The following is a 10,681-nucleotide window of genomic DNA, read 5'->3' as shown; positions in this document are numbered from 1 at the left end:
ACACTTTATGAATCTATAAATTGGTACTTGAGTGATACTGGCAAACTACCCTGTAACATGAGAAATGGAAAGAGAAAAGACACATCCTAAGAGCTTGTTAAGGAATATATGGATTGACATGCAGCAATAATTCCACTACCTCATCTCCATAGGTCCATGCATAATATTCTTACATATATTGTTACCTTGGATTTTGTTGTGTTTTTAAAACATATACTTTTCTCAACAAAAGTGTGATGCTACAAATAGAATTCAACTCAATTAATTTTTATATCTAATTTAGTTGGTTACACACACTGAGCTCAATAGTATTTGTTTTTCCAAATTAATAAATGAATCTGAAAAATAGTAGCTTAATAAATATCTGAGTCTGTGATTTTTAAACCACAACCATGCCTGAAACTAGTGGTTACTGATCCATTTTTGCACAGAAACAAAAATTGTTCCCTTTCTCTACATAGATCCACTGTGGCCATTAATCAATAGTTTGTTTGTTTGTTTGTCTGTTTGTTTGTTTGGATAGATTGGTTTTACTTTCCACAGAGGGTAGAGCTAGTTACTCTCAATTTTTGCCAAATTACCTAAATTTCCAGGGCTCTCTAAAGAATTCCCATGGTTAGAGTTTCATTCTGTCTCATGACTGAAAAACTGAATTTATTCACATAAGATTGAGATGAACAGGCAAAGGACCCCTTTGCCTCATTCCTCTTGTCTGTCTTCGTCTAATAATGCTGCCAAAATTACTTTCCTCATGTATTTATAGACACATCAAAGTCTTCTAAAAGACTCCAATGACTACAACTTATTTCTAAATCCAAATTAAGTTTCTGAACGTTAAGGAAGTTTTCATTTAAAGCAGAGTTTGAAGCCAATATAGACAGACAATTCTAGGATCATATTATGTTACTTTCATTGAAATCAATCTACCACATATGCAGGCTCTATGACTTTTCTTAAAAACTGAAAATTCTGATCACAAAGACCATTTATTTATTTATTCAGTCATTTATTTAGCAAATATTTATTGAGGTTTTACTATGTACCAGCACTCTGTTGGAGGTAAAGATACTCTTGAGAATAAAATATTCATGTGTTCTATAAATATTTCACTAGCAGTTTATCAGAGAACACATATATTAAATAATTTTTAAAGTGTAGTGAATGCTTTGAAAGGAAAGTCAAGATGCTGATGAATGTTAAAAGAGGAAAATCTAACATGGCCTGGGAGATTCATTTCTATAGATATATCATTTCCGCTTGGTCAAAATTATTTTAAAAAATTAAAATTATGCTTATTGGTTAAATCTCAGCTTGCCTAAAAATATAACTGCTTTCATATACAACTTTTCCTTATCTTCTATATTTCTCCTACATTGTTATTATTAAATAAAAACAAACATGAAAAAATAACTTCTGGTCAAATTACGGAGGAAATATGTATACTATAGCGTTTGAATAAAACATTTTGAATGCATTTTAGCTATTATCGGCTGATATAGCATGCTTTCTTTATAAGTGATGCCAGTTAATTTAGGGTCACTTATGTCTTGAATCTGTGCTCCATGTTGTATGATATTGGAACCTCATGATTTTATTTTTCTTATGTACATTTTTTTTTTATGGTTGGTGGTAGGGGTGTGTAGGTGAATGTGTGTTGATGATATGATATTGATTTATTTCTCCGCATGGACTTAATCTTGTTTGTACATATATCCCTCTATCTTAGCATTCTCCACACTCTCTCCCTCTTTCTCCATTACTGTAGATATTTAAAGGATCATTCCAAAAAATTAATAATTTTGAGTATTTGTTCAATGTTCAATATTATGGTAGGAATTAGGGAAAACACGATAGAAAATAGACATGATTCTTGACCTATTAGAAGCGCAGTGTTTTCTTAAGTTTTGGTAACAGACTACATCATAATCAAATAGGCATGGTTTATAAATTAGTGGGGCTTTGTAATCTGTTTTGATAAAGTAATCTCAGGTAATCATGAAAATTGTTTTAATTTAAATTTTGTATGCTTTAAGGATTATGGCTCATAACATTTTCTTCAATAAACTTTATTATTCATTGACTATGATAAAATAATAACAAATAATATTAAAAACAATTATTTTTGTTACTCCTACTATGCATCATAGAGTCCTCTAAGATATTTAAATTTGTTAGCTCATTTTATTCTGACAACAATCCTATGGCATAAGGTATTATGATCAATCCTATTTGAATGACAAGTAAACTGAAACAGAGAATGTTAAATAACATCCAAGATTTACTCAACTAGTGAATGGAAGAGCAAATTTTCGATTCAAAGTAGTCATGCATTTTACTTTTACATAAGTTAGAAATCCTAAAATATATTGTTGATATTTTTATTTGGACTCTCAAGTATATTTTAGAGCAATTAAAATAAGAAAAATCTAACTTTTATCTTAATTATGTTAGTTTTTGGTGCTCTTCATTTCTTTGAGTAGATCTAAGTTTTTCTGGATGCTAATCTTTTTCTGCTCTTAGAACTTACTTTGATAATTCTTATAGTTCAGGTTTCCTGGCAATAAATTTTCTTCGCATTTGATTATCTGAAAATCATATAGCCATCATTTTTGAGAAATACTTTTCCGAGTATAGAATTTGACATTATTTTTTTCTTCAGTTGTGGATGTCACTTTATTTTTTTCTAGTTTTTCTTTCAGTTATAAATGTCACTTTATTATTTTCTAGTTTCTGTTAAAAAGTCTGATGTGATTCTTCTTTTTTAAACCACTACATGTAGTATGTCTTTTCCTCCATCTGGGAACTTCTAAAATACTTTTTTATAAAAACTTCCATAGAATTATGAGATTTTCTATTTTAATTGTACACATTGAAGAAATGTATGACAGCAGAAACTTTCTGTACATACTGTTTAATTGTTTTGACTAATTTTCCAACCTTCACTGTCTTCTCTGAATAGATCTGCCCTGTATGTGAACATATTAAATGACACTTTAAACTCTCTGTGCTAGACAATTTTCTACATAAATAAAGTTTATTCAATTTATTTTCCTTTTCTAACCCACTCTTTTCTGTCCTTCAAGCCCACTTGGCTTATCATCTTGATTTTGCTTCCAATTCTTATTCACAAATACCCTTATTTGATAAACACATTTGGTGTTTTTCTTCCAGTTTGACCTAACACTGTGCCTCAGAAAGAATCTCCATAGACACAGCGGAGTAACAGGTAAAAGACCTCTTCTGGTTCTCCAGTTTGACCCACAGAACTGAACAAATATTTCTATAAAAAAAGGTTTTTGAGAAAAAAAAAAATTACCTAAATGTGTTACTGAAGTTAGCATGATTTTTAGAAACAATATTTTTTTAAAAATAATATTATTCTGACTAGATAGATCAGCAGAATAATATTATTGGCAACAATAGATGATTGAATCTATAGATATCTGTCATAGCAAAATCTAAAAAACAAGTTGAAAACAACAAATACCAACATAGCATTTGCTTCAACAATACAAAAGAGGCTCAAATATCACTTCTATTGCTTTAGGATATATAATTTATTATTTGTTTATTTTTTATTTAATTTATTGCAGTGACATTAGTTAATAAAATTATATGTTTCAAGTGCACAATTTTATAATCCATTATCTGTATATTGCATTTTGTCGGCCCCGTTGTTTTGGACGAGAGTCATGCTCAATCCCAGTGAGACAGAACTGCAGATAGGTTAACCACTACTCTATAGTCCTATGGTAACCCTAGACTATAGTCCATGTCCATGAGCCTCTGTTTGTTTGTCTTGCTCATTTGTTGCTTAGTGTTTTATATCCTGCATATGAGTGAAGTCATATGGTTCTCAACTTTTTCTGTCTGACTTATTTCACTTAGCACGATAATCTCAAGATCCATCCATGTTGCCACAAATGATAGTATTTCATCTTATGGCTGAGTAATAGTCCATTGTATATATGTACAACATCTTTATCAAATCATCTAGCAAAGGGAACTTTCATTGTTTTCGTATCTTGGCCCATGACATCTCCAACACTTGTTATTACTTATCCTGTTGATGATAGCCATTCTAACAGGTGTGAGGTGGTAGTTCATCGTGGTTTTGATTTGTGTTTTCCTAATAGCTTGTGAAGTTGGGCATCTTTTCATATGTCCATTCGCCATTTGTATATCTTCTTGGGACAAGTGTCTGTTCAGATACTCTTCCCAGTTTTTAACTGGATTATTATTATTTTTTTTATTGTTGAGTTGTATGAGTTCTTTGTGTATTTTGGATATTAGCCCCTTATTGGAGGCATTGTTTTCAAATATCTTCTCCTATTCAGTTGGTTGCCTCTTTGTCTTGTTGATGGTTTCTTTTGCTGTGCAGAAGTCCCATCCTATAGAATATGTAATTAAAACACACACACACACACACACACACAAACACACACACACATACACACATTTTTTAAAAATATCTTCAGCTCAGGAGAAAGTAAAAAACAAAACAAAACAATGAAATTCTCTTACAAATGTTATAGTAGAACAATATCTTAGAAGTATATTAAATATTTCCAAATAAATGCAATCTTGACTTTAAAAAAAATACTCTAAGTTACAGACTAAAGAAGTCTATCCTACTTTTTTGAAAAATCTTGTATTGTTTCATAAGATATGTGATAATTTACAAAAAATATTAAAATATCCTATAAAAATTTAGTCGGTTGGCATTAAAAATCCACCTAATTTAATAAACAGTATTCAGGAACAGCAGTGGACTGTGCTATGATGCAAACTATATTATAATCTAATAAGAGGACCTTATGTATAGCAGATACTATATAATATTATGTAGATTAAAATAAATGTCAGAGATAAAAAGTAATGTGATAGCGTAAAGGATGGAGAGATAAAGTCATAAATGGGGACCTTTTCTATGGAAATTTTTAAGACACTACATTTTATACAATCTGTATGTGCATTAGCAACTGCCCTCATAACAAATTATAATGAAATTGGGACAGAGATATGATTATATAACAGAGTAAAGACCAGAAGATTCAATTTGGATTGATTGATTTTTTTTCTTTCGTGGTATTAAGAAAAATTATCTCTAACTTGGAAATCAAAAGAGAGTACAATGTATTCTTTCGGTGATATTTTGAGGCAGTGTATAACAAGCATACTGAAGGACTATTTAATAACCAGAAGTAGGTAGGAGTATTCCGTGTTGCAGTTTATAATTTGATCAGAACACAGATTGTATGAAATTAAGTGTTAACTTGTAAACTTCAGTCCTATGGAGAAGACAGCCACTAAGGTTATGCTTTTATTGTCTCATAGGTCCCAAACCAGTTTTGTAGGTCACCTAGCATCATATTCTTTGATGCTTTTAGAAAAATGACTTTCTGAAGAACTATATCAGGGCTAGCAATTTTCCTGTATAGGTTCAGACAATAAATACATTTTTGTTTTGCCGGATATGTCTGTGCTTCAACTACTCTGTCATTGCAGCTTAAAGGCTGTCATAAACAACACATAATCAAAGAACATAGCTGTGTTCCAATAAAGCTTTATTAAAATAATTGGTAAGTGGCTTGATTTGGCCTATGGGGCATAATTTGCCAACCTTTGTATTATGTAACCTCTTTTCCAAAATGCTCTTATAAGTAGCTATACCATTTTATGGGCTTGTTCATTTTGATACATGTTCATTCTATATTTATATGTGAGTTATATTTTTAACTTCACAAAATAATATGTTGACAGTAGCATGTAGTAAAATAATGAGGGAGAGGTTAGCCAAAAGAAAGTTTATTTTCTTTCCTATATTAATTCAAGGCAAACTGACTATTGTATCACAATCCTGCACAAGGAATAAGTTTGCGATATTTCAAGAAGGATGATTCTTGCTCAATAACCAAGGAAGTTTCAATGTGACGATGTTAATTTAAATAAATTACTATGATATATCTTATTGATGTATTATTTTTACATTTGTGTAAAATTTTAAATAAGCTTAATGCTTGAAAATTTATTCAAAATATTTTAGTTTATTTTTAAAACCAAATAGATTTTGAATATTGTAAGATGTATCCATATCTCTTGTTTAAACAATGTAAGAAAAGCCATCATTCATCTCCCACAAAGGAAGTAATGAAATCACCTTGACAAATATCAACCTTCACATTCAGGTGCCAATAGCTTATTACAAATTCATCTGGCAGATATATTTAGGTAAATATGAATATTTAAAGTATTTTGATTAATATTATTAAGATTAAGAGAATATTTAATCTACTATAAAGTATGTTTTGATAGATGGTTACAGACCCAGAAACAGCTAACCAGTAAATTAGAGATAAAAAAGTACAATGTTATAAATAGAAAGCAAATATCTAGTGGGTGAGGAAAGGATACTACAAGGGAAATGGTGCAGGTGCAGGATTTAAGGACCAATAGCTCATAACAGCTATGCTTAGAAAATTTTAGAAAGTCACTAGTAATAAAGGCATAAGGTATAAATTTAGCATCACTAGAGTCCAGGGTTTCAACAGGTTTATTAAAACTCAGGAGCCCCCGTAATCATCTGTACAATGTTGCATTTAATACTTACCTCAGTAAAAGTAAATGAAATAATTTATATATAGAAAAACACTGCAGATCTCAAATACATTATTTTATATTTATGTAAAATATTATTTTAAATCATAGGCTTTATAGTAATTTTTGAATGGAGAATTTATTGCCCTAATGTTTTGAGATTGCAAAACTCCAGACTACTATTAAGGAAAATGAGAAGATATTGCATATCATTTACTTTAAAATTTAAGATAAAATCATGTTCTATATTTCTTCACTGTGAAGTTAAATTATGGTCTCTGTTAATGAAAAGGAAATAGATTAGTTTTAAGGGTTATCATTTAAAGACAGTTGAGTTTAAAATTAAATGTGTTCAAATTCCCATGGTAGAAGAATGTGTATATCCCCTTATAATGAAAAGCTATACTTGTCAAAAGACTGTGAAAAAAAAAAAAAAAACCCTCCTGATTATGAATGCAATAGTCTTGTTATGACTAACCCTCCAGACATTAAAAAAAAATAAAATGCTATAGATTTTCTTGAATTTAGAATAACAAATGAAAAGCTTTTTATTGACAAAATTTGTAAAAGTAGAAATAATTGAGATATATGAAAAGGTTAACTTTAAAGGAATACTAACTACATTTCTTTAACATACATTCACAAAGTTTGACATGAAAATATGTGCAATATTTTTTACCTCTCTCTCTCAAATCCTTCACTTCTCTGATTGCATGATCTCATTCAAGAATTGAGCACATTTTGTGTTATGTACTTAAAGAAAGAAATGGGAACAATATAAGACAATAAATGCTCCTCTAGCCTCCCCCCCAAAAGGCATATGAGAAACAGAACAAACAAAAAAAATCTATTGTTAATTTTATGTTTAAGATCATATTTTGTTAGGATTCAAACCGAAATATATGCAAATCATACATCCTCCTGACAGATAGGAAGTCTAATTTTTCTCTAGGGTTTTCTTATCATAAGTCATTCCTGTAAAATTGACCACTATGGTAGGCAAAATAATGGTGCCCAAAGATGTCCACGTCCTAATTCTTGGAACCTGGACTATATTAACTTGTATGGCAAAAGGACTCTGAAGATGTGACTAAGATTAAAGACGTTTAGATGAGAAAGTTATCCTGGGTAACCCAGATGGGCCAGTCTAATTACATGAGTCTTTCAAAGGGAAGAATTTTTCAGGCTGAAGTCAGAGGAAGTTGCAACATTTCTGGCTTTGAAGATAAAAGAAGGGGAGCATATTGCCAAGGAATGTGGGTGGCCTCTAGGATTTTCCCCCAGAGTCTTCAGAAGGAACACAATCTAACACTTGTAGTGATTTATTATGATGTTAATAGAAAACTAATACAAGCACCTACAGGGACTGCAAATTCATCTTCGTATTTGCTTATTGCCTCTCCTTTTCATATACTCTCCATGCTGCTAGCTGAACCCACCAAGTCACTTAGTGGAGCTTTTTAACCTTTAACTTCAGGCCATTAGCTCTCTTTGTATCTTTTTTGTTCACATATGAATCCAGTTGTTTCCTTTAACTTCCTATAATTCTTATTAGGTCATAATATGTGTTTAAAAAGCTATAAATATTGCTGAGAGAATAAAAGAGAATGAGTGTAGAGCATAAATGTCTTTCCAATTAGCCCACAGCACAACCTGGCTAGAGCTTTGTAGGAATGCAGAAGCACCATTGGTGATAAAGAATAAGGCATGTAGTATTAGTCCTTGCGCAAACAGATAGGTAAAGAAGTCTATGGAAGGTCATTGTTTTTGAAGTTGATGTAAGTCAGCAGGTCTGCAGTTGGGAAGAAAAGCTGGACATGAATTAAGAAAAGCAAGGACGCACTGGAAACTGCAAGGACAAAGTGAAACCTGCATTTGTTTCTCAATGACCCCAATGTTGATAGAACAGAAGACCTACAGAGGCTGCTGATCTTGCTCACAGAGCTGAACATACACAATATTTAGGACTCAGAGAAGATGAAGGATGTGAGCTTGTGCAACCTGATGTAACTACATATTATGCATCTTCCCCAAACAGGCCAACCAGACAAGCTAGTATATCAGAGATGATGTCTGCAGACTTCAGAGACATCCTGTGCCCATTGACCTTCAGAGCATAATGGCTGTCAAGTTCTGTATTCCAAACTACATACAATTTTTTCTTGTTGCCAACTTTAAACCAGAACTATTCAGCCAAGAAAATTGGGGGGAATCTTGTCACAATAAGTTGACAGTCTCCAGTCCACCAAAAGCCCTCAAATGTTAGGCTCATATATTTTAGAGGTTCCTATCCAATTCTCATATGTGAGGGCTAGCTCACTTCTCATCGTAAGAAATCTTCAAGGCCTTTTGCCATTATGTAGCATGCACCTTCCAGAAGTAAAAATACCCCCTTGTCCTCCAGTCGGAGATCTTGAAGAGTAACAGTAGAAAATGGCAGTGCTGATAGTCAGAAAACAAGAAGAAATATATTCCAAATACATGTATGAACATTCTTATAGCCAATCACAAGATGTGACCTGAACTCCATGCCCCAAATAAACTAACCATAAAATTTGAGAATAAATTGCTAGATGTTTGAATTTTTCAAAATTAAGGTAAATTTATGTTGGGGAAACCAGTAGTCTAATCCAAATAATCTTTGGAGAGAGACATGTCTCTAATATTTCAATATCAGAAATTACATGTATGTCCAATTTATTGTACTAAACAGCAATAATGAATAGTTTATTTTTCAGATCTCAAATTAAGAAGATATTGCATTTTTTTTGCAAGAAACAGATTGCTTTACTTTGGTGTTTCTGAAGAATAATTTTACCCAGTCAGTTCCAAAGCTAGTCAAATTCCTTTCTTCATAAAGAACTCATGACAAAAATAATCAACAAACTATTCCTTTTTGCTGGGCACTCTGCTAGAAAAAAGAAAAAAAAAATTCAGGGTTTTCTGTGAGCTCTTAAGATACACTAAAAGTAGGACTAAGAATTGAAATATAAAAGTAAATAATATATAGCAAAATTTATTCATTCTGCATTCAGTGATGAACAAAATTAAAAATTACTAGCATATTTATAGTTTTTCACACTAATGTTTTTCTAAGAGTGTTTTTGTTTTTTATTTACCCACTGGATATCTAAATTTCTGATGTGCAGTTCATGGTAATGGGTGAAGAATAAAATTATGAAGACAGAAAGTCTAGATTAGTTTGCATTTCAAAAAGCATAGGACATACCCAAAATGAGTAAAGAATAAAAAAGTCTGTTAGATTGAGAGAAAAATCCAGTAAGTATTAGAATTTAACCAAGAAATTAGTATTAACACTTATGCTATGTGAGAATTTAGGAAAAATAAAATATATTATATTTATGAAGTTCACTGTGTGCTATGCTATATTATCTCCTTCCTTCTTGTCTTCAAGAGACTTCATCAAAAATATACATTTCAGGATGTTTTTGCATTTCATTTTATATTTGGGTCAGGCTATAACATCATATTATAATTAAACATCAGGCAGTCCAATTTTAAGATAACTTACTATCTATTGTTTCATTTTATATACATTTATTGAGAAGTATTTTTGTTCTACAATTTTTTTGGTGTCTTTGGTGATGACAAAACAAAACAAAACAAGAAACAAAAACAACAGGAAAAAACAGGTAAACAGAATGATCATTACAACTCAAATTGGTTAAAGGCCTTAATAAAGAAAAAACAAAGTTGCTATGGGAGCAAATACAAACAGGAAAGTCAATGTTTACGAAGATACTACATTAGTTAAGAAGTGACAATCTTCTGAAAACTATAACTGGAGTATTAAAACACTTATTAGCAGATATGTGGAAGCATAGGCATATGTGATTTGAAGTGAATAAAATAAATTAGGATCACACCAAGCTAAAAAGGCATGTGCCTAGCAGCTTCTGCCATACTCTCTCCTGATTTGCCCTTAATACCTGTAAAATATGCATAAAAGTATATGGAATATGTGTTATGTGCATGTATGTTGAGAGAAAAAGTTCTTTGACATGCAGATAAAATATTACAGACATAGATACATGTTGGCAGGTCCTGCATATCTTCTTTATGG

This window comes from Pteropus alecto, unplaced genomic scaffold (assembly GCF_000325575.1).
Source record: "Pteropus alecto unplaced genomic scaffold, ASM32557v1 scaffold7, whole genome shotgun sequence".
Lineage (NCBI taxonomy): Eukaryota > Metazoa > Chordata > Mammalia > Chiroptera > Pteropodidae > Pteropus > Pteropus alecto.
This window is presented reverse-complemented; position numbering follows the sequence as displayed.